The 27,854-nt window shown below is 48.8% G+C and overlaps 1 long non-coding RNA gene across 1 annotated transcript in view; it reads right to left on the bottom strand.

Annotated features, from left to right (window-relative positions):
• Positions 1–27,854, bottom strand: part of LOC137204175 (uncharacterized) — a 47,791-nt gene that overhangs the window by 7,317 nt on the left and 12,620 nt on the right. The gene's annotated exons all lie outside the window — the stretch shown is intronic.

Genomic DNA, 27,854 nt, shown 5'->3' with positions numbered 1-27,854 from the left:
GGAGCCCCGCGGCTGGCACGCTCCGATGTATTTATTATTTCCCCCCCCCCCCCGCATTGTCTGGGCCTCCTCCCACCCCTGCCCGAGCCCCTTCACTCCTCAGGGCCTCCCCCCTCCCCAGCCGCCCCTCCGGCCCGCCCTCCGCCTGCATCCAGCCTCTCTCATAATAGCATCCTTTTCACAGAGACAAATTGTCCGGCCTCAGGATGCACCTGAGGACTTTCGCCCCTTAACAAATGGTCTTTTAATTTTCTACCAGAAGGGCAGAGGGAAGGGGGGCTGAATCAATCACACATCCATCTTCATCATTGCTGCCGAGGGACTCTTTTTGCTGGCTGGCTGCCCCTGGGGAAGATGGGGTGAAAAAGAGGAAGGGGGGCGCCTTCGGAAGGGCCGTGGGGGGAGGGGCAGCCGCAGGGAAGCGATGCGGAGAAGCCCAACGCTGAGTCCGGGAAGGAGCTGCCCCCGCCCTGCACACCTCGCCTTCTAGTTTCATTTGAGTCCAGCCAGCACTACCCAGGGCATGAGGTACTGCCGTTTGGGGAAACGGGGAGACTGAGGCCCACGTCGCCAGTAGTCTTAGTACCAGAGCAGAGATGGGAAAGCAGCTCACACCTCTTTGCCATTTCTGGCAAAGTCTGGAGTCAGATAAACTGGCTTCCAATTCTGCTCTGTCCCTGCTTACTAGCTGCATCCTGGCCAAGTTAATCATCCAGCCTAAGCCTCAAACTTCTCGACTGTAAAATGGGGTAATAATATTGCTTAGCTCCTAAGGGTGTTATGGGACTACGTGAGATAATCCATGGGAAATGCTTAGCCCAGTCTGAGGCACAGAGTGCGCCTTTGATCCATGATAACTATGTCCCTGGAGGTTCCCATGCCAGGTTCTAGGTTTCAAATCCCCCCACAGACTACCCTCCCGTCTCAAAAAATGGTGCCTCTGCTTAGAAATTTGGCTTTCCTGGAGTCTGGGGAGCTGGCATCTACTTTCAGGCCAGGTATGTCCCTGTCTCAGGGCCTTTGCATTGGCTGTTTCTCCTGCCTGCTTCCCTTCACCTCCTCAGGTCTGCACTCAAATGTCATCTTCTGAGTGAGGCATTCCTTGATTATCCTATATATCAATAATATTGGAACACTTCCACAGTTGCGTTTTCTCAGGAGTATTTATCACTATCTAAAACAATATGTGTATTTCTTATTTATTTAATACCTATCCATGGGCCAGGCATGGTTCTAAGCACATTTCAGGCACTGGCTCATTTAATTCTCATACGAGCTAGGAGGTAAGGATGATTGTTCCCTATTTAACAGATGGAGAAACTGTGGCACCCAGCTAGGTGTGCTGGAAGAGCCTACATGCAGTGGCACCCCAGTAGCAGTGAGCACACCTGGAGTCCCGACCATGGCGTCTACATACCATTCCCCACTAAAAGGAACCAGGGCCCCTTGGACAAATGACTAATTCCAGATCTGGGGCAGGGAAAGCACAAAGTGAGTCTGAAATACCTTCCTGTGCAAGACAGTAAGGAAGTGTTCAAAGAACGAGGGGGACCCATCAAAGAGCACAGGAGCCAGCTTGAAGGGCTCCCATTGGCCAAATCTAGGACGTTTGAGCATCCGAATAAACAGTAATAGTAAAGGATTATTGCTCATTTAATAACATAAGAGTCCATGAGCCCATGCTGAGCATAGTAAGTAAATAAATGATTAAGGAATTCTCTTCTTTACAGTTGGGAAATATCACCATCATAATTGATTCAGGCAAGAATCACCAAACAATGCTAAAACCAATCACCCAAAGTCTGAAGAGTAACTAGCTATTCACATCGTCTTAAAGCATCTCCCCACAATGTTCTTTCTTATTACAGAGGGAATATAGCAAGTCTCCAGTGGGAAAACTCGGCAGACACCACCCAAAGCAGGTGACCAAAGTTAACGTCCCCAGTAATGGAACAAATCAGCATCTTGCGCCTCCTGATACAACGTACTAAGAAGAACACAGCATCACCTTATAGAATATCGGCCATAAGGCAACATCAGATACACTCAAGTTGAGGGACATCTTACAGATCTTACATCTGGACCTTAACATCTGACGTCTTAATAGCGTCAATGTCTTGAAACCCAAAGACTGAAGAACTGATTCCAGATTAAACGAAGTTGAAAAGATATGACACTGAATGCAATGCATGCTCCCAGAATTTCTTTTGCTGTGAAGGATGTTATCAGGATAAGTGGGGAGCTCTAAATAAGATCTCGATTAGATAATAATATTATATCAATGTTTATTTCCTGATCTTGACTGTTGTACTGTGGTTATATAAGTGAATATCTTTGTTTTTAGGAAACCGACACGGAAGCACTTAGGGGTAAAGAGGTATGTATGTGAATTACATGTCTGTAACTCACTCTCAAAAAGGTTTAGAAAAAAATAGAGACAGAGACAGAGACAGAGAGAGCGAGCAGGAAAATGTTAACACTTAAGGTTATACAGAAGTTTTGCACTATTTTTTCAAGATTCCTATATGTCAATATTTTCAAATTAAAGAAGAAGAAATGAAACTGATCACAGAGAGACTGAACGATGTAGGCAGGGTCACACAGCTAGTAAGTGGAAGAACTAAGGCTGGAACCCAGGCTGTTCATGCTCTCAGACACATGCCGGTTCACCCTTCATTGCCTGTCTTCCAGCCTACCACCCACACACGCTTCAAAGCCCCAGGAAGACAATTTTTTTGGTTTGGTTTGGTTTGGTTTTTGTCTTTTATCTGTTTTGTTCACCTCTGTATTCCCAGCACCTAGAGCAAAGCCTGGCTCACAGTGGGAGCTCAGTAAATATTTGTTGAGTGAATGAATGAAGTGCAGACAGATGAGTCACGGTGCCCAGGGTCACACAGCTATCGGGGTGGAGTTTGGGGAAGCTCCAGATGCACGCTCTTACAGCTACTACATCAGATGACTCCCATACTCAGCGTTCTGAGGACTCAAAGCCTAGAGAATTCCCACAGGAAGCAGGCTCTGCAGCACCGCATCCCCACCAAAGACAGAAAAGAAAAACCAAATTCTCCGTTTTCCCTGATTACAGGGCCACATACCTGGCCCTGCTGATTGGGGCCGATTAAACAGGAATGCAGATCTCAGATCAAGCCTGAGGCCACTGAGAAAACCAACCCTGCTGGAGGCTTAGCTCAGCCAGGAGGGGAGCTGGTTAAAAAAAAAAAAAAGCTTGGCCTCCTCTCTCCCTCTCTCACCTCCCCTCCTCTTCCCCCAAATCCAGCCCCTGAGGGAAGGCAGGGAGCCCTGGGAGGGCTGCCTCCCCCTCCGCGGAGAGGGAACTGAGGGGGAAGGTTAATTAGATGTTTGCATCCAATTTACGTCTTGTTTGTGAAAGCGCTGTTTCAGCTGCAGCCTGGGCAGCAGCCCCTTGCCCTCCATCACGCGTCTCAGAGTTACTTCACAGCTCCGGGACTGGTTAGCCTGGGTCAAAACGCGCCCATTATCATTTTAGCACTGCCTCTTCCTCTATAATTACAGAGCTCTGCTTTCTCCCCGCCACCAACACACACACTTTTCTGTTGTTTCAACCCACCCACTCCCCTCTCTTCCTCCTCCCTGGGCACCCACGTTGGAAGTGATAAGCCTTGGGGAGGGTCCGTGTGAGCCAACTCCATGGACCCCACGGGCACCTGCCTTCCTCGGGCTGGGCTCTGAGCTGGGCACCCTAGGGGACACCCAGGGGCCTGGGACTTGGGGGATGGCTCCCTCCAACTGGCTGCCCCCACCAGGGATCAGAGACCCCTTGCCATCTCAGATGCCAGTAGATTAGTGAGACTGGTTGGAGAGTGTGAATCAGCAGGCAGCGGAGGAGACCACAGCCAGTGCAGAGCACAGCCCCGCCTGAAGGGGGCACCATTCCTCAGCTCTGGCCAATGATAACTGTTGATTGGCAAATTGGCCAAGCTCTGTCTCTGGGGAAGATAGGGGGATGGGGTGAGATGACATGTGGGTAGGAAGACAAGGTGGTCCAGGATAGACGAATAGCCCAACACTAGAAACTACCCAAATACCCATCAACAGTAGAATAGATAAATCAAATATGGCTCATTCATACAATGGAATATTACACAACAATGAGGGAAAAAAAACAACCCACAGCTATGCAGCACAACATGGGTGAATCCCACAAACATAACGTAAGTGAATGAGCAAAAGCCCTCAACACACGTGTTCCAAGATTCAGGTTCTAAAGGTCCACTTTTGGGGACTTCTCTGGCGGTCCAGTAGTTAGGACTCCGAGCTTCCACTGCAGGGGACACGGGTTCGATCCCTGGTCTGGGAACTAAGATCCTGCAAGCCAAAAAAATAAAATAAAATCGCAATTAAAAAAAAAAGTGGTCCTGCTTTTTTCTTGCAGGGATATCTGTGGGGAGAAAGGAGGGGGGCGCTGAACAGTAACTCCCCCACCTCCACCTTCCAGGGCGTGTGATCAGCCTCCCTATTGGCAGACAGGGAAACAGTGTCAGCGAGAGGAAAGACCAAGGTCACCAGCTCATCAGAGGGAAGGTTGAGATTGAACCTCCTGAATTCATGGCCAAGGGGCTTGCCTACTCCCCTACATTAGAGTCCCTACCATTCAAGGTCCCGATCTGCTGTTTCTCAGCCCCAGCCCCGCAGAATCCCCTGCCCCTCCTTGATCAGCAGGGGTAGCAGGGGAAGGAATCCCTTTCTGGGGTGGGGCCTTTGCAGAGAGGAGCTTGGATAAAAGAGAACTAGAAGAGGGAAATGGTACCATTTATCCTGACTCCTCCAAGCATTCCGGACTCTGTTCTAACATATGGAATTACTCTCTGCCTCCGTTTCCCCCTCTGCCAACATTTGGCTTCTGTGGGTGGGAACTGTGCCTGGTGGCTGTGCGGAGAGGAGATTGGAGGGGAGGAGAGGAAGGTGAGGTCCGTTGGAAGGGACAAGGTGATGGGGGCTTGGTCTGAGGCCATCACAGCAGTGCTGGAGAGATCTACACACCGCACACCCACCCAGAGTGTTACAGGGGACATTGTGCCCATCCAAAGCCCTGGCATGGATCCCTAAGAGCCCTTTATTTAGAAGCTTCATCTTCATCACAAAGGGTGTCTCCAGCTCCTTCCATTAGACCCTCACCCTCACAAGACCCTCTAGCCCCTGCCCTGGGCTCCTTCCCAGTGACTAGATGGGTGGGTGGGTGGGTAGGTGAGGACATGCCTAGCCAGAACTAGTAAATTCCCTTGGGCATCAGTCCCCACCCCTAACTCAGTTGGGGAGATCAGAAAGTCTCTGTATCTGGAAGAAGGAAAGAAAGAAGGAAGAGAGGGAGTCCTAACTGCTTCCCATGACACTAGAATGGCAGGACTATTTACAGGAGATTAAAATCCAATTCATAATGACGTTTAATAGTTTCAGCATTGCTGGACTAAGAGCTGGGTAGGGGTCCCTACGATGCTGAAAAGTGAATAGCTCAGCTGCGGGTTCAGGACTCCTGACAAGTCAATTTACCTTTTGGCCCTGGGAGAGCTGAAGTACTGGAACTCTGTGCTCGCTGGGGTTGGGAGGTGGCCCTTCATTCACTTATTCCTTCCTTCATTCAAGTGTTTATGAGGGCCTGCTAAATGCCAGGCACTGTGCTAGGCATTAAGGGGACACAAGCCCTGCCCTCACAGAGCTTACAGTCTCTATGTAAAACACAGGGCACACAGCACAATGAAAGATAAGCTGTCAGACAAAAGAGTACAAAAACCCAGTTGTTAGGACTCCATTGATCGCTTTCCTAGGAAGGAGAGATCCTGGGATACAGGGTGCTCAGCAAACCTCCTCCCCCGCCCAAGCATCTCATGACAATGTCGCCGATACAGATTGAAGTATGTCCCCCCCAAAAAGATATATGGAAGCCCTAACCCTTACCTCCGACTGTGACCTTATTAGGAAATAGGATCTTTACAGAGGTATTCAAGTTAAGATGAGGTCATTAGGGTGGCCCCTAATCCAGGATGACTGGAAATTTGGACAGAGAGACAGACCCACGCAGAAGAATGTCATGTGAACACAGATGACGTCAGCGATGCTTCTACAAGCTGGGGAATGCCAGAGATTGCCGGCAGCCACCAGAAGCTGGAATAGAGAAGGAAGATTCTCCTCTACAGGTTTCAGAGGGAACAGAAGCCTGCCAACACCTGGATTTGGGGCTGCCAGCCTCCAGAACTGTGAGACGATACATTTTTGTTTTTCGAAACCACCCAGTTTGTGGTACTTTGTGGTACGGCAGCCCTAGGCAGCTAACACAGTGGCCATCCTGGAGTATGAGGGACACCATAGCCCAGATCCCGGCTTCAGAGCCAGAATGCCAGCATTCAAGTCCTGGCTCAGCCACTTCCTAACTGGATGACCTTGCGCAAGCAATAGCGTCACCACTCTGAACCTTGGTTTCCTCATTTGAGACATGGGGGTAATGATCACAGCACCTGCTTCCCGGGGTCGCTGGGAAGATCAGCCCATCAGTGGCAAGTTGTAAAATGACAATGACCATGATAGGGAAGGTTGGGGAGCACCAGGCAAGTTCCCGGCAGCTGGCCCTAGACTGGAGGTTTATGGAAACCCATCCAGGACAGATGAGGCAGGGTCATCATAAGTAAGGAAGAGGAGGATGCCAGGAGGAGAACTAGAAATGAGAGTCACACCTCAAGAAAAAAAAGAAAAACTTTTGTTACCACTGATGGAGATGCACAGATTGTAGTGATGAAACGCACATCCTGCCTGAGTTCAAATTCCAGCTCCACCCCTGACTGGCTGTGTGACCTTGGGAAAGTTACTTAACCTTTCTGTGCCTCCATTTCCCCACGTGAAAATGGAGAGGATACTGTAACTGCACTGACCCCACAATGTTGCAGTGAAGATTAAATAAGTTAATACATAGAGAGCACTTAAAATATAGTGCCTGGTACAAAGTAAATGCCATACGAGTAAATGTGAAATAAATAAATTTATAATTCTAAATAAATAAATACATGTACTGCATCTCCTTCAGGCATCCCCTGCCAGCAGCCTCCTCCTCTGCGGAGGCTCAAACACCTGCCCTCTGAGCAGAAGCTCCCCGCTGCCCCCAGCCCATGAGCATGAGGACACAGGACTTCACGGGCCATTTCTGGCGCCAGCCTTCAGCTGTAATGCCAGAAGGATGGTTCCTGCACACTGAAGGGGGAATGCATTCCACCATCAGGAAGTGGAACCCCTGAAAGCTTTTGCTTGGAGGACCCAGAGATTATACCTTCTCCAGCCTGGGCACCTGCTGCTGACCTCAATGAGCAAAGGGACAGATGGTGACAAAAGATCTGACTCATTTATTGGGCCCCTGCCACAAAGTGCTTTCAGGGAGTAACAGGCTGACGATCAATAGGGAGTGGGAAGGGGAGTGGTTTAAAAATAGCTTAGTGGGGAGGGGATTAAAAGAGACAGCGTGGGAGGGAGGGGGGAGCAGTGACAGGGATGCTTGGTGGAAGGAAAGCTCGCTGGCTGGGGAGTCAGGAGGCAGCGTTCAGACCTCGTGCAGATCCGGGTCAGCTGTGGCTCCTAGATGAGGCTTTGGGGCTCTCTCACCCCAATCCTGGCATCTGCCGGGATGGGTTTCAGGGACTGGGAATTACCCTGGGGGCGTTGTCTGAAACAGCTGGGCTGATCCAACAGGAGCCTTAATGGTAAAGGTGGGGAGAATGCTAACATTTGACCAATAACAATAGCAACTCCCATCTACCCAAGGGCTTACTCTGTGCCAGGCACTGTGATAGGGGCTTTACCTGGAGCATGAGTTCCCTAGAGCTGCTATAAAGGACCGCAACCCCGTGGCTTAAAGCAACACAAAAGTTATTATCTTATAATTCTGTAGGTCAGAAGAGTGACACGGGTCTCGTGAATAAAATCAAGGTGTTGACAGGGAAGGGGTTTCATTCTGGAAGCTCTAGGGGAGAATCCGCTCCTCACTTCTTTCAGCTTCTAGATGCCACCTGCTTTCCTTGGCTTGTAGCCCCTCCTCCTTTTTGAAAGTCAGCAGTGTAGCATCTTCTCTCCTCTCTCTCTCTCCCTCTGATCTCTACTTCCATCCTCACGTCTCCTTCTCTGACTCTGATCCTTCTGCCTCGGTCTTATAAGGACCTTGGTGATTCCATTGGGCCCACACATATAACCCAGGATAATCTCTCCATCTCAAAACTGTTAACTAAATCACATCTGCAAAGTCCCTTTGGCCGTATCAGTTAACGGTTTGCAGGGATTAGAGCGTGGACATCTTTTTCCTTTAGCCTGCCATAATTGGTTTGACTCACTTCACCATTGCAGCTACCTTATGAGGGAGACACACTATATTCCCCCATTTCACAGAAGAAAAAACTGAGGTTCTGAAAGGTAATCAACTTATCCAAGATCACACTCCCAGAAAAAGTAGAGACTCTCCCTCTCTGTGACCTTGAACCTAGGAGGATGAGCCCCTGGATCCAACTGTGCCTGAAGGAGTCTACCTTCGACTTCTCAGTGCATGAGCTAACAAATGTCCTTTTTTTGGATCAAGTTAATCAGATTGGATTTCCTGTTACTTGCAACCAAGAAAGTTCTGGAGGACATGGAAGTCCTTTAGGAAGATAATATGAGGGATTCATTTCCCCAAGGCAAGGATTGCACATGGCTATAACGCTCAGTTACTTAACCTTAAAAAGATTGTCTCATATTCATTAGTTCTGCAAATAAATCTTCAACACCTACTGTGTGTCAGTTTGTGTTCTAAGTCAGGAATCAGCAAACTTTTTCTGTAAAGGACCAGATAGTAATTAATTTTGGCTTCACACACCCCACCGTCTCTGTTACAACTACTCAACTCTGCCGCTGTAGAGCAAAAGCAGCCACAGACAGTATAGAGATGAATGGGCGTGACTGTGTTCCAATAAAACTTTATCTACAAAAACAGGCTGCAAGCTGCCTTTGTCCACAGGCTGTAATCTGCCATCATTGTTCCAAATATATCCATGAACACGTCATTCAAAGTCCCTGCCCTCAGGGAGCTTTCATTCTAGGGAGAGAAACAATGAACAAATAAATAACTTAGGAATAATGTCAGGAGGTTATAAGTGCCATGAAGAAACATAAAACTGGATGAGAAACAGGGGTATTTATGCAAAGCAGTCAGGGAAGGCTGTGCAGGGGGTGATTTGAGCAGAGATCTGAAGGAGGTGAGGGTGAGAGTCAGGTGGGCAGCTGCAGGAAGAGCAAACCAGGCAAAAGGGAACAGCAGGTGTGAACACCCCAGGACAGGACCATCCTTAGGGAGTTTGAGGAACAGCAAGGAGGCTGTGGCTAGAGCAGAGTGAGGAAGAGAACAGAGGTAAGGGGTGGGGACAAGAATACTGGAGGCCACAGGAAGGACTCAGCTTTGATGGTGGTGATCTGAGGGCTTGGGACAAAGGAGTGATGGGATCTGACCTATGCTTTGAAACAGCTCCGGCTGCTGGGTGTAGAATGGACTAAGAGGCAGTGAGAAGAATGCTGCGATGACCGGCCAAGAGATGATGGAGGCTGGGACCAGGGGCAGCAGTGGAGAGGGTGGAAGCTGGTGGGATTTGGGATAAAAGTTGAAGGTCGAGGTGACATGATTGTCTGATGGACACCACCCTGATCCAGGCCTTGCTTTCCACCACCTTCTGCAGCTGCTCCCACCCACCACCACCGCAACAGGGGAAACAGCTGTCAAGACTTCTTTTTTTTCAGAGAATGAAAAAAATAGCCAACAATCTATTAACTCATCAATACAGAACCCCGCCAATCTGTCCATCACCCAGGCTCCTGTCGATAACTCCATCTCGGGACTGACAAGGCGGGAGGGAAGAGGGGAAAATGAAATATTTATAATTTCTTAAGGTACAAAGCCCTTCCCCAAGGCGATGTTCTCAGGTTCAAGCACATTAAGGCTTTCGTCACGGAACAGTCTCCCTGACTCCTGCCACCATCTTGCTAGGACAGAAACACCCAATGGAAGAGGAAAATCCTAAAAGACATTTCGAAGCAAAGTTCTTTAATTTTGAACCTAGACTTTGGGGTCAGATTCATAGATTTCCATGGCCTGCTGGCTGTATGACCAAGGGCAAATTACTTAACCTCTCTGGTCTCAGATTCCCATCTGTAAAATGGGGACAGCAACAGTACCTATCTCATGAGGTCCTTAGGAAGATAAAGTGAGATGATATTTGTGAAGTACTTTACACGGTGTACAGCACGTGGGGAAATCTACTATAACAAACATTTCCTAGGTGTCTATTTGATCTGATTCTTAAGGGGGAATAGGATACAGCCACGGAAACTGCAAATCAGGCAAGAGGAACAGCCTGGGCAAAGGCCCTCGGGGTGTGAAGGAGAGTGGTTTTGAGGAGCTGTGCAGAGCCTTCTGGGGGAGATCAGACAGATGTAAGTAAATAAATTCCTCCCCTACCACTGGAGACTCTAAGACTAGGCAATCCAGCATGTAGGAAGGGAGGTAGGACTTCCCCAGTTTAGGATGCGGAAAGACAGATTCTGGGCCTGGTTGCTTTGCCAGGAAGTGAAGGTGCCCTGCAGATATATACAGGGAGTTTGTGAGTGTGTGGGTTGGATTCTTCTTAACCTCAGGTGTTGCAATTAAGCTGACCGTTCTCAATTCATAGGGTGTGTTGCCACCATTTATTCATGCAAGGCTCTCCTTTGCTTTTTATTTTATTATTCTTTTTCTTTTATTCTTGTATTAGTCACCTGCTACAGCAATACTGCTGCATAACAAACAACCTCATAATCCCAGAGGCTTCCAACAACAAATTTACAATTTTTTTTCATACATGGGGGTCTGCAGGTTGACTGATCCAGCGGTTTAGCTGATCCAGGCTGAGCCCAGCTGGGTCAGGTTGGCTCCAGGCTTCCTGATGGGCACAGGTCTGCTCCATGGGTCCCAGACTGAGTTGACAGCAGGTGCCTAGAGCGTGAGTTTATCATGGCAGATCATAGACGTGCAAGAGAAGAGGGCAAACCCAAATGTGCATTCAAAGCCATTGTTTGTGCCACATCTTTTAACATTTCGTTGGTGAAGTCACATGACCAAATTCAAAGTCAAGGGGCAGAGAAGTTCACTCTACCATATTGAAGATAGCAAGGTGGAGAATTATTCTATAACAGAAGGCAGTGAGGATCAAGAATAATGATCCAATCTACCCCAATTCCCCATTCACAATTTCTTTTTCCTCCCTGCTACAGGCACCTACTCTTATGTATGTCCAATAGATAGATAGATACATACATACATAGACACATAGAGAGATAGAGACACCAAGATAGACATACAAATATATACATAGTCATTAAAATTCTAAAGTATTACTTTTTATTTTATTATTTACAATAAAATATTGTTTTAAGTAAACGTTGGTGGGACTAATTTACATTCAGTAAATTCAGGTACTTGTTTTGATTATCTAGTTTGATAAATTTTAATAAATGTATGTACTCGTGTAACCTCCACAATCAAGACATAGAACACTTCACCACCCCAGAAAAAGTTCACTTGTACCTCTTTGGAGTCAACTCTACCACCCCTGCCCCCAGCTTTCTTTCTGCCTCTGTAGATTAGGTTTGACTGTGCTCAACTTTCATATAAATGGAACCATCCTACTGCATGTAGTCTTTTGTGTCTGGCCTCCTTCATTTAGTGTAATGCTTTTGAGATTCATCCGTGTTGTGGCCTGAATCAGCAGTTCATTTCCTTTTCCTTGCTGAGTAGTACTCCACTGTATGAATGTACCACAGTGTATTAATCCATTCAACTGTTGAGAGACTTTGGTATTTTTTTAATTTGTATAAGTGATAGGGCTTTACACATATTACTCTGTTTCTTACTTTTTCATATAAAATATTCTATGGCCATCATATTGCTATGTGTAGCTCTGCTTTGCTTTTCTGGCCGCTGCAGAATCATCCACACCCTCCTGCACCTCATTTCCTCTGTCCATTCACCTAGTGAAGGACAGTCAGCTTGCCTGTTTGCCAACACTAACAACGCTGCAATGAACCGCCTCACGCAGGTGTTCTTATATATCTGCGTGACTGGTGCTCTGGGGTTAACACCCAAGGATTGGATTTCTGCAGTATGTTGTATGCAAACATTAAACATCATAAAATACTGGAAAACTACTCCTCAAACTGCCCACCAGCATGCATCAGGGATTTCGTTCTCCCACATGCTCACCAGCTGTTGATGTTCTCAACTTTCTGGTTTTTACCAATGAGATAGAAATACACTCCATACCATTTAGGTTTAGTGTGTTTCTCAGATTACTGTTGATTCTTTTCCGGTACGCTTATCCAGACTTACTGTCAAGGTTGTGAACTGGGCAGCTTTCCTTTTTTCTTTTTTTTTTTCTGGAACAACTCATATAATACAAGAAGCATCTGCTTCCTAATATTTGTAGAACTCACCTGTAAAACCATCTGGGCATGGTACTTTTTTCCTTATGGCAGGATGAGGCATTAACACCCTTGATCCCATATTTTGCTCTTTCTGGGGAGCCCGGATGTCATGCATGCTAGCTATCAGATACACATGGGCCAAAGAAGATAATGTTGCAGCTGGGTGGAGGAGGAAGGGACAATGGAAGGGGGAAACCAGGGATAAAGGTAGTCACTGAGCCTGGGATCCAGAGATGCAATGGTGTACAATACAGAAGCAGGCTTTAGGGCTTCCCTGGTGGCGCAGTGGTTAAGAATCCGCCTGCCAATGCAGGGGACATGGGTTCGAGCCCTGGTCAGGGAAGATCCCACATGCTGCGGAGCAACCAAGCCCGTGCGCCACAACTACTGAGCCTGCGCTCTAGAGGCCGAGAGCCACAACTACTGAGCCCATGTGCCACAACTACTGAAGCCCACGTGCCCATAGCCTGTGCTCTGCAACTGCAACAAGAGAAGACACCGCAATGAGAAGCCCATGCACGGCAATGAAGAGTAGCCCCTGCTCACCACAACTAGAGAAAGCCCACGCACAGCAACGAAGACCCAACATAGCCAAAAATAAACAAATAAAATAAATAAATTTTTTAAAAAGTGCTTTTAAAAGGCAGGTTTTGTTCAGATTAGAAGTGACAAGGGAGAGAGAAAAGGGCTGGGACTGTGTGTCATGTCTCTGTGCATGTGTGTGGGGGTATACCTAGTCATACATGGTGTGTATGACCATGTATATTACGCTCAATGTCTATTTGCGTAGACGTCATACTCGGCACATGGACATTTCCATGCGTCCGCACAGGCACACACCTCCCTGTCATCTCTACCAGGGCCGATGTATACAAGCTCTGTGAAGTGTGTGTGTGTGTGTGTGTGTGTGATTTTACAGTCGATTATTATTTATCATTGGCATAATCTGAACATTACACTGTGTTTAGTGCATTTGTACCTATTGTGTTGTTGGTAAAGATTCTGCACACAGTATATGGCTGCATGTGTGTGTGCATGCATGTGTACATATGTGTATGATGGGAGGGCATTACATAGAACACGTATTATTACATAAACTGAGAATCTCATTATGTGAGTTTATTTGTTAAACAAAACGCATTTATCAATTGTGTTTGTGTGCACACACAAATGTGTGTGTGTTTGTGTGTAGGGGGGTGTTACCCCTGTGTTTATTTCCACAGACCACACACTGCATTTGCAAGTTGCTGTCTGTCTGTTACACCCACACAGCCTTCCCTGCCCCCTCCCCAAGCCTGTTTGTAAAGACACCGGCATAATGTGGATGTGTGTGTGAATGTGTGTGTGTGTGTTTGCCTTTTATTTTGCTCACTGTTCTGTGACAACAGAATGCTTTCCCCCGCTTACCTCCTCTTCCACATTGCAATCCTTTGGGGGATATCAAGGGCAAGCCAGAGAAGGGTTACCTGGAGAAAAGGGTTGCTAAGCAACAAAACACCCACCACCCCCGAGCACCACCAACCCAAAACTCCGTTCCAGGCCTGCAACCAGATTAGCATATTAATGAGGCTGTAATTTCCCCCGAATTGTCTGCTCCTACACACTCAACTCACAGCACACTGGCCCAGGAGTTTGCTATGCAAATAAACTGGTTTTACAGACTGCGACTTAATTAACTCATCAAGTTCATCCTCCTAACAGAAAAGGCAGACGAACTACAGATTAATGAACCTGTGTTTGCTCGCCCCTCTCTCTCTCCCCTGCCACGCGAGCCGCCTTTCTCTTTTTATCGCCCGTTTCTCTTCCTTCTCCTCCGGAACCGGTAGCTCCCCAAACCCACCTGGGGTTCTCTTCCACATTCCTCTGGCATTTCAATCCAAGCCTGGTGTCCCCCACCCTCTAAGTGCCCCTTCTTTCTCATCCCTGCCCGGAGCCCCCAGTCCCCTCACCCAGCTCCAGGGATCAAAGCCTCACACCATCAGATTCCTCAACCCGGCAGAGGACTGGAAACAGGGACGCTGTTCCTTTAACGAGAGAAAGAGTGCCGGCTTTATTTTTTGACACACGATTCATAGTTTAGCCCCAACCCTGATATTCAATCAGCTGAATACAGACTCTGGAAGAAGAGGCATTCTCCCTGCCTGCGTGTTAATTAGAAACACCAGTCCTGGCTGCTGCCCACACTAATCAACTTTCTCCAGTCTTGATGGAAGAGGCACACACAGGAGGGGTCTCTGAAACTCTTGGTGGAGAAGTTCTAATGCCTGGGATGCAGGAAGCCCCTCAGGAGGGAGTAGCTTTGAACACTGGACCATTTCTCCTTAAATCCCTTTTCTTTTCTCTCTGCATTCACCCCTCACTGAGGCCTGGGGGTAGGATCACCTCCTCCAGGAAGCCTTCTCTGGTTTGGTGACATTCAATAGGTGGATCTAAACCGGAAGAGAGCCCGATATTGGATGATCACGGCATTTGCACCCCCCCCCCAGATCCCTGACCTCCATACAAGACCTTCCACAACTTCTCCAGCTCCATAGATGATCTGCTTAATAACTTTCTGCCCCCTCCCCAGACTTCCCTGTCCAGGTTCAGGTCCTGTTATTTCTCACATGAATTGTTGCACCCATGTCCTATATCAGTTCTCCGTGCCTGCTGCCTTCTTTCTTTCCAACCGGGCTTCACTGTGCCACCAGAGAAATAAACCAGGCCCTCCCCTACTCAGACACCTTTCATGGCTCCCTACGGCCCTCGGGGCAAAGCCCAAATGTCGTATAGCATTCAAGGCCATCTATGACCTGGCACTACCTAACCTCCCTCAGATTCTCCCCACACCCCAAATGTTTGTGGTTCTGACATATAAGTGAAGGTAAGACTCACCTGACACCTTTGTTAAAATACAGATTCCTGCCCCATCCCCCTGAGACTCTGCTGCTGTAGGTCTGGGGTGGGCCCAGGAATCTGCGTCTTTAGCTTGTATCCTTGGCGACATGGTTACGGGTCGTCTTTGGACCACTCTGTAAGAGGCCCTGTCCTGGGAGCTGAAATTCCCTCCTGCCTCCACCTGGCCTAAGCACTGGCTTGGGACTGGCCCACTGACATCTCCCGCCTGGGGCTCCTCCCCAGCATCTCCAGTGAGGGATGCTGCCTGGAAGGAGTAAATGGGGACCCTTCCCCCCGATACCCCAGCCCCGTGGGTCCCCTCACTCCTGCCTGTGAGCAGTGGGCTCCCGTGCAGCCCTTGGGGCAACTGTGTGTAACTTTATTGCCTAGTTCTGGGGACAGGCGGGCGGTGGGGGGATTGTTTTTAACTGTCCTTCCAAACCAGGAAAAACAAATTCTCCCCAGTGGTTGCTCTTATTGTCAATCAGTTAAGATCTTGAGTGTAAATAAAAAAGAATGTGAGTTGTAGAATCCAACTTCTTGGGTTGGACCACCTCCCCCCGCATCTCACCATTCACTTGCTGTGTGACCTTGGGCAAGTACATTCCCCTCTCTGTGCCTCATTTTCCCCATATGCAAAGTAGGAATGTTGATAGTTCCACTTCGTAGGAGTAGAAGTGCAATTTTAAAACATCCACATAAAGTACTTGAGACACCCAGTTAGTGGTTGATTACTAACTGTTGGTTCACAACTCACTGTTTACTTGCTGGTCAGACTCCAAGGGGCATGCTCTTTGCTAACCAGACATTTTGGTTTTGGTTTTACTCTCAGGTCACTCCCAGCAATACGGTGCCTGGAACATAGTAGATGGTCAGCCAATGAATTTTTAATTAAATTGGAACGTAAACAGCTCAGGGGATGCAAAGAAGCTTCCTTCGGGCATCCAGGCAGTTCTCACCGTCACCTGCACACTCACACAGAGACAGACACACACACACGCAAAGACACACACAGATAGACACACATAAAGATAGACACATTTATACACACAAACACAAAGACATACAGAAAGACAGACACATAAAGACAGACACATAGACAGACATGCTCAGACACACACAATACAGGCAGGTACTCATGCACACACTCAAAGACGTACAGACACACAAAGAAGACAGACACACAGAGACACACATAGATACACACGGACACACAGATTGACACACACAGAAACACTCTCCTGTGCACATGCCTGCACACGCATGCGCACGCGCACACAATTCCAGTCCCTTTTATTCTCTTATGCCAGAATCAGAGGCAGCAGCCACAGAAGAAGCTGCCTCCCCGTCTCTAAACAAGGCTGCATTTATTTGAAGCATGTCAGGAGGTCATTCCTCAGCTAAATAGTGTCATTCCCATCCTTTCGGTCCCCTCCTAGGACCTATTCCACGACCCATTCATCATGCCTGTATCTCCAGCTGCAGGGCCTCCCGTGGACGCCAGCCCCTTCTGCACGGAGGGGTAGCCACAGCCACTCCTGGGGGTCTGGACTCAAATCCTGTCCCCCGCGCTCCGTGATTACTGCCCCCACCTTACAGAGGAGAAGGTGGAGGCTCAGAGAGGAGAAATGCATTTGTTCATTCATTCATTCAAGATGAGGTGGACCCACTTGGAATTGCCATTTTTGCAAGGTCAACAATAGTCAAATACCAGCAAGTTCAAATGGTGCACCCTAATATTCAGTGGGTGGGTCCCTCGTGCTGGATACCAGGCTAGGCCTGGAGATACAGAGAGGGACCTGGAACTGACACCGTAGTAGGTGAGATAGGGGTATGGACTTGTAAGGAGTCGTAGGTGCTGTAAAGAGCACAGGACAAGGGGATGCGGTGCGATAGGAAGGGGTGGGAGCTGCTCTAGACAAGGATCAGGGAGGACCGCTCTGGAAAGCTGACATTTGAGCCAAGGTCTAACTGGAGCAGGGCTGAGCCCCGTGAGTATCTAGGGTTAGCGGATTTTTTTTTTTTTTTTTTTTTTTTTTTTTTTGGTTGCTCCAGGTCTTAGTTGCGGCACTCAGGATCTTCGTTGCGGCATGAGGAATCTTTAGTTGGGGCATGCGAACTCTTAGTTGCGGCATATGGAATCTAGTTCCCTGACCCGGGGTCGAACCCGGGCCCCCTGCATTGGGAGCGTGGAGTCTTAGCCACTGGACCACCAGGGAAGTCCCTGGGGCTAGTGGATTTAAAAGCAGAGGGAGGGACTTCCCTGGTGGCGCAGTGGTTAAGAATCCACCTGCCAATGCAGGGGACACGGATTCCATCCCTGGTCCAGGGAGATCCCACATGCTGCTGAGCAACTAAGCCCGTGCACCACAACTACTGAGCCTGCGCTCTAGAGCCCACGAGCCACAACTACTGAAGCCCACACGCCCTAGCGCCCTCGCACTGCAACAAGAGAAGCCACCGCAATGAGAAGCCTGCGCACCTCAACGAAGAGTAGCCTCCGCTGGCCACAACTAGAGAAATTCCGCGCACAGCAATGAAGACCCAACGTAGCCAAAAAAAAAAAAAAAAAAAAGCCAGAGGGAACAGCCGGTGCAAAGGCCCAGAGCCGAGAATGTGCAGGAGTGTGATGGGCAGCATGGAGATGGAAGTGGCAGGAGCAGAAGGGGTGAGAGAAGAGGGATGGGGAATGAGGTCAGGGGGCAGGGAGGAGACCGGTCACATAAGCAGCTTGGATTTTATTCAAGTGTGATGGGAGCCACCCTCACCGACAGCTCCCAGAAGGGAAGTGATAGGATCTGACTTACACTAAAAACATCACCACCTCCTGGGTATGTGCTCAAAAGAATTGAAAGCAGGGATTCAAACAGATACTTGAACGTAAATGTTCGTTGCAGCCCTATTCACAATCACCAAAAGGTGGCAACAACCTAAGTGTCCGTCAACAGATGAATAAACAGATGTAGGCAGGCCAGACAATGGAATAACATGGAGCCAAAAAAAGGGGTGAAGCCCTGACACAGGCTACAGCCTGGAGGAACCTCAGAAACACGATGCTAAGTGAAAGGAGCCAGACACAGAGGACAGATGTTGTGTGATCCCACTTACGCGAAGTATCTACAATGGTCAAATCCACAGAGACAAAGAGGAGAACAGAGGTTACCGTTACCGGGAGCTGGGCGAGGGCGGGGGCGGTCATTGCTTAAAGGGAACAGACTTCACGTTTGGAGTGAAGAAGTTTTGAAAATAGATACTCATGATGATGGCATAACATCCATGACACTGAATTGTACCCTGAAAAATGGTTAAAATGGCAAGTTTTAATAATAATAACAGTTTTTTTTAAAAAAAACACTTTTGGGGACTTCCATGGCGGTCCAGTAGTTAAGACTCCACGCTTCTGCTGCAGGGGGTTAGGGTCCTATCCCTGGCTGGGGAACTAAGATCCCGCAGGCCACGCGGGGCAGCCAAAAAAATTAAATATAAAACACTTTTGGGGCTTCCCTGGTGGCACAGTGGTTGAGAGTCTGCCTGCCGATGCAGGGGACACGGGTTCGTGCCCCGGTCCGGGAAGATCCCACATGCCGCGGAGCGGCTGGGCCCGTGAGCCATGGCCGCTGAGCCTGCGCGTCCGGAGCCTGTGCTCCGCGGCGGGAGAGACCACAACAGTGAGAGGTCCGCATACCGCAAAAAACAAACAAACAAACAAACAAAAACACTTTTGAGTAGAGAATGAAAGGGGCAAAGATGGCAGTGTGAAGGCTACTGCCTTTGTCAAGCGAGAGGCTGTAGTGACCAGTCTCAGCAACCCTATTAGAACCAGGGCTCAAACCCAGGTCTTTGCCCCCCACACCCTTCCCTGTGCTGGAAACATCTGGCCTCGGGGACTTCAGGAGCAGAGCAGTGGCTGAGAGTGTGGGTTCCAGTTCTGGGAACCTGTGTTCAGATTCCAGGTCTGCCCCTCCCAGCGTGTGACCTTGGGTTCGTGACCTTACCTCTCTGGGCCTCACTTGTCTCATCTGTTGAGTGGGAATCATAATAACACCTACTTCAGGGGTTGTCGGGAGGATTCACTGGCGTAAGGTAAGTAAAGGTTTGTCCGCTGCCTAGTAGCAGAAAGTCCTCCATAAACACTACTGAGCAGGGGTCACTGTGCCAGGCCACGATCACCAGCCCCGGATTCCCTCCTTCCTTCTCCCTTTTGCTCCCTGCTCCTCTTTCCCTCACCTCTCTCCCACTTCCTTCTTCTTTTCTCATTTCCTCCTCCTTTTATCTCCTCCCTCCCGGATGGGCTTCGTGGGCAGGCAACCTGTGAAGTCCCGCAGGGCCCCGCACTTGATTCGATGCTCTGCTGTCGCCATCCTGAAATTCTTAATAATTGTTGAGCAAGGGGTCCCTCATTTCCATTTTGCACCGGCTGGTCCTGCCACCCGCCTGTCCAGACCCTCACCCAGGAAGAGTACCACTTTGCCCAGCTCTGGTTTGCAGGAAAGTCTTCCTAGAACTCCCGGCCGGAAGGAGCTGGACACAGTAGGTCACCCCAAGTCCTATTCATTTCCGATTTCATGGCTCATTCCCTACTTTAAAAGTCTTCTCTGGAAGAACAGAGAAAGCAGGGGGTGAGGGGTGAGAAGAAACAAGGACAATACCCCAGATTCCCTGTAGCTCGTTCCAGAGATGCTGGGTACCTTGAGGACAGGTGTAGTGAGGAAGAGAAAGACAGTTGGCATAAGGAGATGCCTCAAAGGTCCTCTTGTCTGGAGACAAGAGTAAACTGAGTGCATATCAAAATCACCAGGAAAACAGATTGAAAAGGGGGGTTCTCCAGCCCCACCACCCCCAGGGGGTTTCTGATGACTCCACTACAAGTAGATAAAGTCCAGACTCCTCGAAGGACGCCACGCCATCTGGCCCGTGCCCACACCATCCCCTGCTAACAACCTCTTATCAAGCCCCCACCTCAGCGCTCCTCTCTTCTGTCAGGAACGCTCTCCCTGGATCTTCCCAAGGCTGGCTCGTTTGTCTCAGCTTAAAGGTCAACCCCTGAAGCCTAAATATAAAGCAGGTCTGCCACCCCTGTTGTTCTCCATCAATGACCTGAGTTGGTTAACTTTGGAGCACTGATCACAACACAAAGAAGGTACCTTATTTATGTCTTATCGCCTGCGTCCCCGACTAGAATGGAAGTTACGTGGGAGCCAGGATCTCATCTGTCCTGTCGCTATAGTGGCCTCACTGCCAAGCCCAGTCCTGGCACATAGTAGGTGCTCAATAAACATCAATTGCATACATGAGTGGATGAGTCTGGGTTTTCAGCAAATGCCCCAGTGATTCTGATGCGTCCAGTCTGTGGGAGTTTGGGAGCCAGCGGTCTGGTTTGGTCACTGCTGGAATCCCCTCTACATCCTGTCAACCTTTTCTTGCACACCCTCCATGATGGGGAGACTCATTCCCTCTTTCAACAGACCTAACAATTGGCAGGATTGACCCTCTATGGATACTAAATCTGCCTCCCCATGGCTTCCACCCACCGGCCCTTATCCAACCCTCAAGTCCCCTCTGAACAGACCTAATTCCTCCATCAAACCATAGCCCCTCAAAAACCTTCACCTCCCAAGACTCCTCAACAAGTCTCATTTCTAAGTTTCCCTTCTCCTGAGGGAGGACCAGGTTTTAATTGAAGTAAGCCTGTTCTGGATTAGACACTTCCATTTATTATTCTTTGATATCTGGCTTCATATCCCAAATGTTCCACCATGAACTTGGATTCCTTCCATAATCAGGGAGAAAAGTGTTCAAGAAACAACCCTATTCACACTAACAGGCATTTATGGGCGATCTCTCTCCTCCCACATCACACCACCCCTAAAACCGAAAACACATTTCTTTATGGTCTAGAAGGATAATAAGTCACGAGAAGTGCAAGTCACAGAAAATGCAGGGATGAAAGGATCTTTCTGCAAGATACTAGTCTGGTTCCAAAGAAGAAAAGAAAATGTGTGTCCTTGTCTGTGAAGTCCACTCAGGGAGTCACAGACCGTCTTTATGACAAACCTCAGGTGAGCTCGACCAATCAAACACTTGGTTCTGTAAAAGACAGAGTAAGGGACTGTTGCTTCCAATTCGGGAATTTTCAGCACCAAGTCCTAGCTGCGTTGTTGGGAGGAGCGTGTTGATCAAAACAGGGCCGGGTGCAAATTCAGAAATATCTTTCTGACCATTTGGAAAATGTTCATGCGGGTGAGACTAGGACCTCAGTTCCCAGAAACCGCTGCGGGAAGGTCTTGGAGTGAGTTAGGTTTGGAGGTTACATCAAGTTCTCCCTGGGAGGTCACAAGTCTAGTGTCATCCAAGGAGACTCCCAGGATGCTAAGGGGTGAGGACTCTGGAAAACAACCCATCCCTACCCCCAGACCATTTTTTAGAGCTTTTTTTACCAAGATTTCAAGAGGTGAGCATCAGCTTCTGTCAACATGCCAGAGAAACAACTGGGGTGTTGGCTTGTCAGGCAGTAGAGACAGTCGCTCTCGGGAGCTGTGGCTCCCGAGAGGAGTCCAGAGCGTCCCTCTGATCCTGCCAGGGATCCCCCTGGCCAAGCCCAACCTGAAGCCAGAGGGAAGAGAGGCCAGGGATGCCGTGTCCACACGGGTCCGCCTCCTGGAACACAGAGCAGGTGGAGAAGGATGGAAAATGAATCCAGAGGAGCAAGAAGACCCCCCCACACACACACATTCTAGCTCTGCACTTAGCACAGTGCTTAGTACGTAGTTGGAGCTCAACAAATATTGGATGAATGAATGAGTGAGTGGCCCTTGATCCAGCCCAGTCTAGGTCCCTTGCATTTTTCTGCCTTTGAATTTTTCTTCACACTAGTCTCTTCTCTCTGCTTCCTCTCTAAGTCATACCCCCATCCTTCATAGCACAACTCAAAACCAATTCCCCCTTTATGCCGAATGAAAGGAGCCAGGTACAAAAGAATGCGTGGTGTATGATTCCATTTATATAAAAACATTTTTAGTGCAAACTTATCCGTAGTGGCAGAAAACAGATCTGTGCTTACCTGGGGACAGGGAGGAGGGGAAGAGAAGGAAGAACGGATTACCAGGGGACGTGAGGGGACTTTCACAATGTTGGGTATGTTCACTACCTTGATTGTGGTGACGGCTTCAGTGGTGTATACATATGTCAAAACTCATCAAATTGTACATTTTAAACATGCGCGGTTCATTACACATTGATTTAAAGAAAGCTAAACAAACAAAAAACCCAATTCCCCACGAAAGCTTCAGATTCCCCACCTCCTAAAAATGCCTGATCACTGGTTGTTGGCACTTCGGCATTCATTCATTCAGTAACTATTAATTGAGCACCTACTATGAGCCACACACTGGGCTGAATGCTATGGACAATCCCCAGCCCACAGTGAGCTCAGAGCCCTGTGGGCAAACAGACAAGGGGGTTGTGGGAGTATACAGATTCCTGGAAAGAAACACATCCAGGAGGATGTGAAAGGTGAGATAGGCAGGTGCCAGTGGGGAAGGAAGAGCAGTCAAAATAAAAGGCTCAGAAGGGAGAGAGCGTGTTGGCAAATCCAGTCAAAGCTCAGGACAGGTGGACTGTGGGGAGGGAGGGGGCAAGAGGTGAGGAAGGCTGGGGGCCGGGGGCTTGGAAACCAACCAAAGGGTTTGGGTTTTGTCCTGGCAGCAATGAGGGAGCACCTGGAAGTTTTTTTTTTTGTTTTTTAATTTATTTATTTTATTTATTTATTTTTGGCTGCGTTGGGTCTTCGTTGCTGCGCACGGGCTTTCTCTAGTTGCGGAGAGCAGGGGCTACTCTTCATCGCAGTGTGCGGGCTTCTCATTGCGGTGGCTTCTCTTGTTGCGGAGCACGGGCTCTAGAGCGCAGGCTCAGTAGTCGTGGCGCACAGGCTTAGTTGCTCCACGGCACGTGGGATCTTCCCGGACCAGGGATCGAACCCGTGTCCCCTGCATTGGCAGGCGGATTCTTAACCACTGCGCCACTAAGGAAGCCCCACCTGGAAGGTTTTAAGCATGGGAGTAACCTCGTCAATTTTGTTCTACAACAGAATTGCTCTGGCTGGGACATGGAGAATGAATTGGAGGAGATGGGATGGGAGCAGTGTGTCCTGGAAAGAGAAGGTTCTGGCCTGAACTAAGGTCTGGCCATGAATAGGAGAGAGACGTGGAAGAGAGAGAATAAGCAGGATCTGGGAGAGATTAGAAGGGGAGTGAGAGAGAAGGTGCCAGCATGATTTCTGGCTCAGGGAGCTGGACAGATGCAGTGCCCAGAGAGGCAGCAGGCACGGCAGGGAGGGAGTTTGAGGAGAGCTGAGTAGACGGGCCTCACATTTGGAAGGTCCATGCAGATCTTGGCGTCCTCTCCTTAAGTTATGAGATCCTGGAAGAAGCTATGAGATCCTTGAAGATCTTTGCATCCACAACAGCTGGCACTCAATGCCTGGCACATCATTTTCTCCTAACAGATGCTTGTCGATTGACTCATTGCTGAGTTCTCTCTCCAGACTTGTACTCATAAACCCAGGCTCAGAGGACAACTATTTATTTGTTGGTGAGGCTTCCATCTCTCCCGGGGACAAGCCCTAGGCGACAGCAACGATGGAGGACAACATTAAATCCCCATGGGCCAACTGCACCAAGTCCTCCCCATGACCCCCACCCGGGCTCCCCGTTCGTGGGAAAGAGTGGGTTTCTGGTCAGCCTCCCCCTGTCCATAATCAATTTGCTCTCAGAAGGAAACAGAACTCTGTGTCTGCCACGTACTAATCATCACGCCGCAGACAGCTCCAGCATAGTTCTCCAGGAAGCGCCAGTCTATGCAAATTAGGCTGGGGACACAGGACTCCCAATTCAAAGACTGAGGGGTGCAACAGAGAGGTTCAGTAACTTTCTCAAGGCCACGTAGCAAATCCAAAGGCAGAATCGGGCCTCCCGATGCTGTGTGGCTTTTCCTCAACACTGGCCACTCTTCCCTCTGCCTATACTCTCCAAAGTTTGCCTCTGAGGACCCTTGAGGGTCTCAGATTAGAAAAGCCATGAAGAGTGTAGAAGGGTAAAGAGACTTGCCCACAGTCTCACAACTAGGAAAGGGCAGGGCGTTTTTTCATTGGAGCAGAAACTGAAATTCCTATTCTCCCTGTCTTCTCAATTTCTTCAGGGAACATGTACAGTCAGCAATCACTCTATTTATCCACACCGATGAGTCTGGTCACCGCAAACTCTTCCTTCCCGGGGCACTTTGTATCTTTCTCTGGTTTCATATTTAATCTTCTTCACTGAACTCCTGGGGCAAGAGCTGGGTCTGATTCATATTCCTGCTCCCCAGCCCCTCACAAAGTGCCTCGACCTCCGAGGAAGCTCAGTAAATGTCTGCTGATTCATTTTGATCCTTCAGTGAGGTGCAAAAGGAGAAGTTGTTGGAGGCGGGGGAGAAACAAACCACTGACTGAATAATGCCCGCAACCCTGAATTTCCCTTTGGAAATCTGAGTTTCTATCCCTGCCCTGTTTGCCACCACGTGGGAAATGCCAAGGCAGCCATCTGCTCCGGGCCTTGGATGTCTATAAACCTGTAGTAACAATAGAAGGAAGGGCTTGAAACTTAAGCAGTCAGAATTCACATGAAAAGAATCATTGCCATCACCAAGAGGGGCAGGATACTGCCAATGTCTACTCTCTCCTCTTCAAACATTGTTGAGATCAGAGCCCAGAAAGGGCTGCCACTGTCTACAGTGGAGAATGACCAATTCAAATAAAAACTCCCCAGTCCAAGTCCATGTGGGCTCGGGGTGGTTGATTCACCGGCTCCACCTCACAGACTCATGCCCGGAGTGGTAGAATGATTTCCCCAAGCTCACACAGCAAGGGAGTGGCAGAGTCAGGCAGCGTGAGATTAATCAAATAAAAGCATCTCTGTTGGAAAAGTGTCTTGGTGAGTCAGCCTCAGACATCTTGAGATTCAATCTTGGCTTTGCAAGTTACAGGTCATAAAATCCTGGAGAAGTTGCTTAACCTCCCTGGGCCTCAGTTTTCCCATCTGCAAAATGGATGGACTAATAGCACCTACCCTGAAGACACACGTGAAGTGCTTTGCACAGTTCCCAGCACACACAATCTCCAGATAAGTTGCTGCCACTGTTTATTTCTCAAAAGGCCCTGGAGGAACAATGATAATGGTGGGAATGCCTTGCACTGAAACACACAAGGCTGGGAGATCTTTTACAGTTTTTTTTGGCTGGTTGGTTTTCGGTTTGGGGATTTTTTGTTTGCTTGGTTAGTTGGTTGTTTTGGGGGGGAGGGGCAGTTGTTTTTTCCTTTTTCCGTGCTGTGTGGCTTGTGGGATCTTAGCTCCCCGACCAGGGATCCAACCCGGGCCCCTGGCAGTGAAAGCACTGAGTCCTAACCACTGGACCGCCAGGGAAGTCCAGAGGTTTTTATTTATTTATTTTTGGCCGCCACCCCCACCCCCCACGGCTTGTAGGATCTTAGTTCCCCTACCAGGGATCGAACCCAGGTCCCTGGGAGATCTTTTAGACCACAAGACTTCTGGTGCCCCTTAAAACTCACAAGCATCTGTTCCCAGACCACCTGGTCACCTCTGCCCTGACCTCTCCTGCAAGATTCCGCAGGGAACATAGTGTGGCTGAGAGACACGTGCAATCGCTGGATCAGCTCCCAGCAGAGAGGGACCCAACAGCATCTTTAAAAACAAAGCCTTCTCAGGTCTGGTTTCATGAGACCTCAAAAATGTCAAAGCCTCCTGGAGAGAAGGCGAAAGGCAAAGAGGCTCTGAGAAGTTTCCATAAACACTTACTTACCAGGAGGAGCCTCCGGAGAAGCCCATGCACTGGCCCTGAGACCCTGACCAGCGGGGGACTCCCCACTGGCTCAGGAGGGAGTGGGCGGAGCCTGGCTGAGCATGACACCCCTCCCCCAGTGGGGGCCTTTAGTGCAGGGATTGGGGCACCAGGGCCATAACCTTTGGCAGAGGAATGGGGGCTTCCTGCCAGCCTCAGAATGTAACGCAGAGTTTCTCCACCTCCACACTACTGAGACTTTCAGCGGAATAATTCTGGGGTTGGAGGAGACTGTCCTGTGCACTGTAGGATGTGTAGCGGCATCCCTGGCCTCCACCCACTACTAGCAAATTCCATCCAGTTGCGTCAGCCAAACATGTCTCCAGATATTGCCAAGCATCCCTTGGGAGACAAAATCACCTCCGATTGAGAACCTCTGATGTAAAGGGGGCTTCCCAGAAGAGGAAGGAGAAACAGACACCCAGGTTAACAGTGATGGGTAGAAAGAGAGAAAAGAAAGGGAGAGCAGAGATACCTGCTGGCTTTAGGGGGGAAAAAAAAGGTGGTGGTGGGGAATTGATCCCTAACAGATCTCATCTAGTAGCCCCAGGGATCTGGTCCAGGTAAGAGATCTTCTACCCTCCTCTTTTACTCTGAGAGATCACTCCTTATTCTTCTTAAAAGGGGGCATGATTCTATTCTGTAAGTATTTATTGATTGCTTTTCATAGACAAGGCACTCTCATGCACTCATTCCAAACAATTATTCAACAAATCTGTACTGTTCTTATTACTTAATATTTCTTTGGGCACATGCCTTGCGCCAGGCACTGTGCTAAGCACATTACCTTTATCATCTCATCCAATCCTCACAACAACTTCATGAACTTATTCATTTCTTTTAGCATTATTATTTTTCCTGGTTTGCAAATAAGAAAAGTGAACCTCAGACAGATTAAGTAACTAAGCCCAAAGCACCCAGTTTGATACATTTTGTGGGAAATGAATGAATGAATGAATGAATGAACAAACGAACAGGCAGCAGAGCTCTTACTCTTCCTATGTGTCCATAGTCACATGTAGACATCGTGTGGAAATTCAAGTTGATGGCAGGTCTCCCCTGCTAGGTTGAGAGAAGTTTAGGAGCCAGGGGAAAAGGGGTGCTTGTTCACATGCTAACTGCAGCCTCTGACACAGTAGGAGTCCGACACATGTTTATCAAACGATCGAATGAAGGAAGGCTCTTTGCCTACATCTGATTTACCTTTATAAACACCACCACCCAGACCCAGGACAGGTCTGGTCCGTAGCAGAGGCTCAGTATCACTGTGTTTTGTTCAAGGAGAAAAAGGGTAGGTTCTGGAATCCTGGGTCTTGAAGAAGTCTGGCAGATCTGGTTTGAGATCAGAGGTTCTCAAGCAGGGATGATTTTTGTACCCCAGAGGACATATCTAAAGACACCTTTGGTTGTCATAACTTGCAGGGGGAAGCGCTAGTGGCATCTGGTGGGTAGAGGCTGGGGGTACCACTAAGCATCCTCCTATGCACAGGACAGCCCCCCACCCAATGAAGAATTACCCAGCCCGAAATGTACAGAGTGCCAAGGTGGATAAACCCTGATCTATTTGTATCAGCAGATGAATTATGATG

This window comes from Pseudorca crassidens, chromosome 12 (genome assembly GCF_039906515.1).
Source record: "Pseudorca crassidens isolate mPseCra1 chromosome 12, mPseCra1.hap1, whole genome shotgun sequence".
Classification (NCBI taxonomy): Eukaryota; Metazoa; Chordata; class Mammalia; order Artiodactyla; family Delphinidae; genus Pseudorca; species Pseudorca crassidens.
Note: the sequence above shows the minus strand (reverse complement) of the source record. Positions and strands in the feature narration are given on the sequence as shown.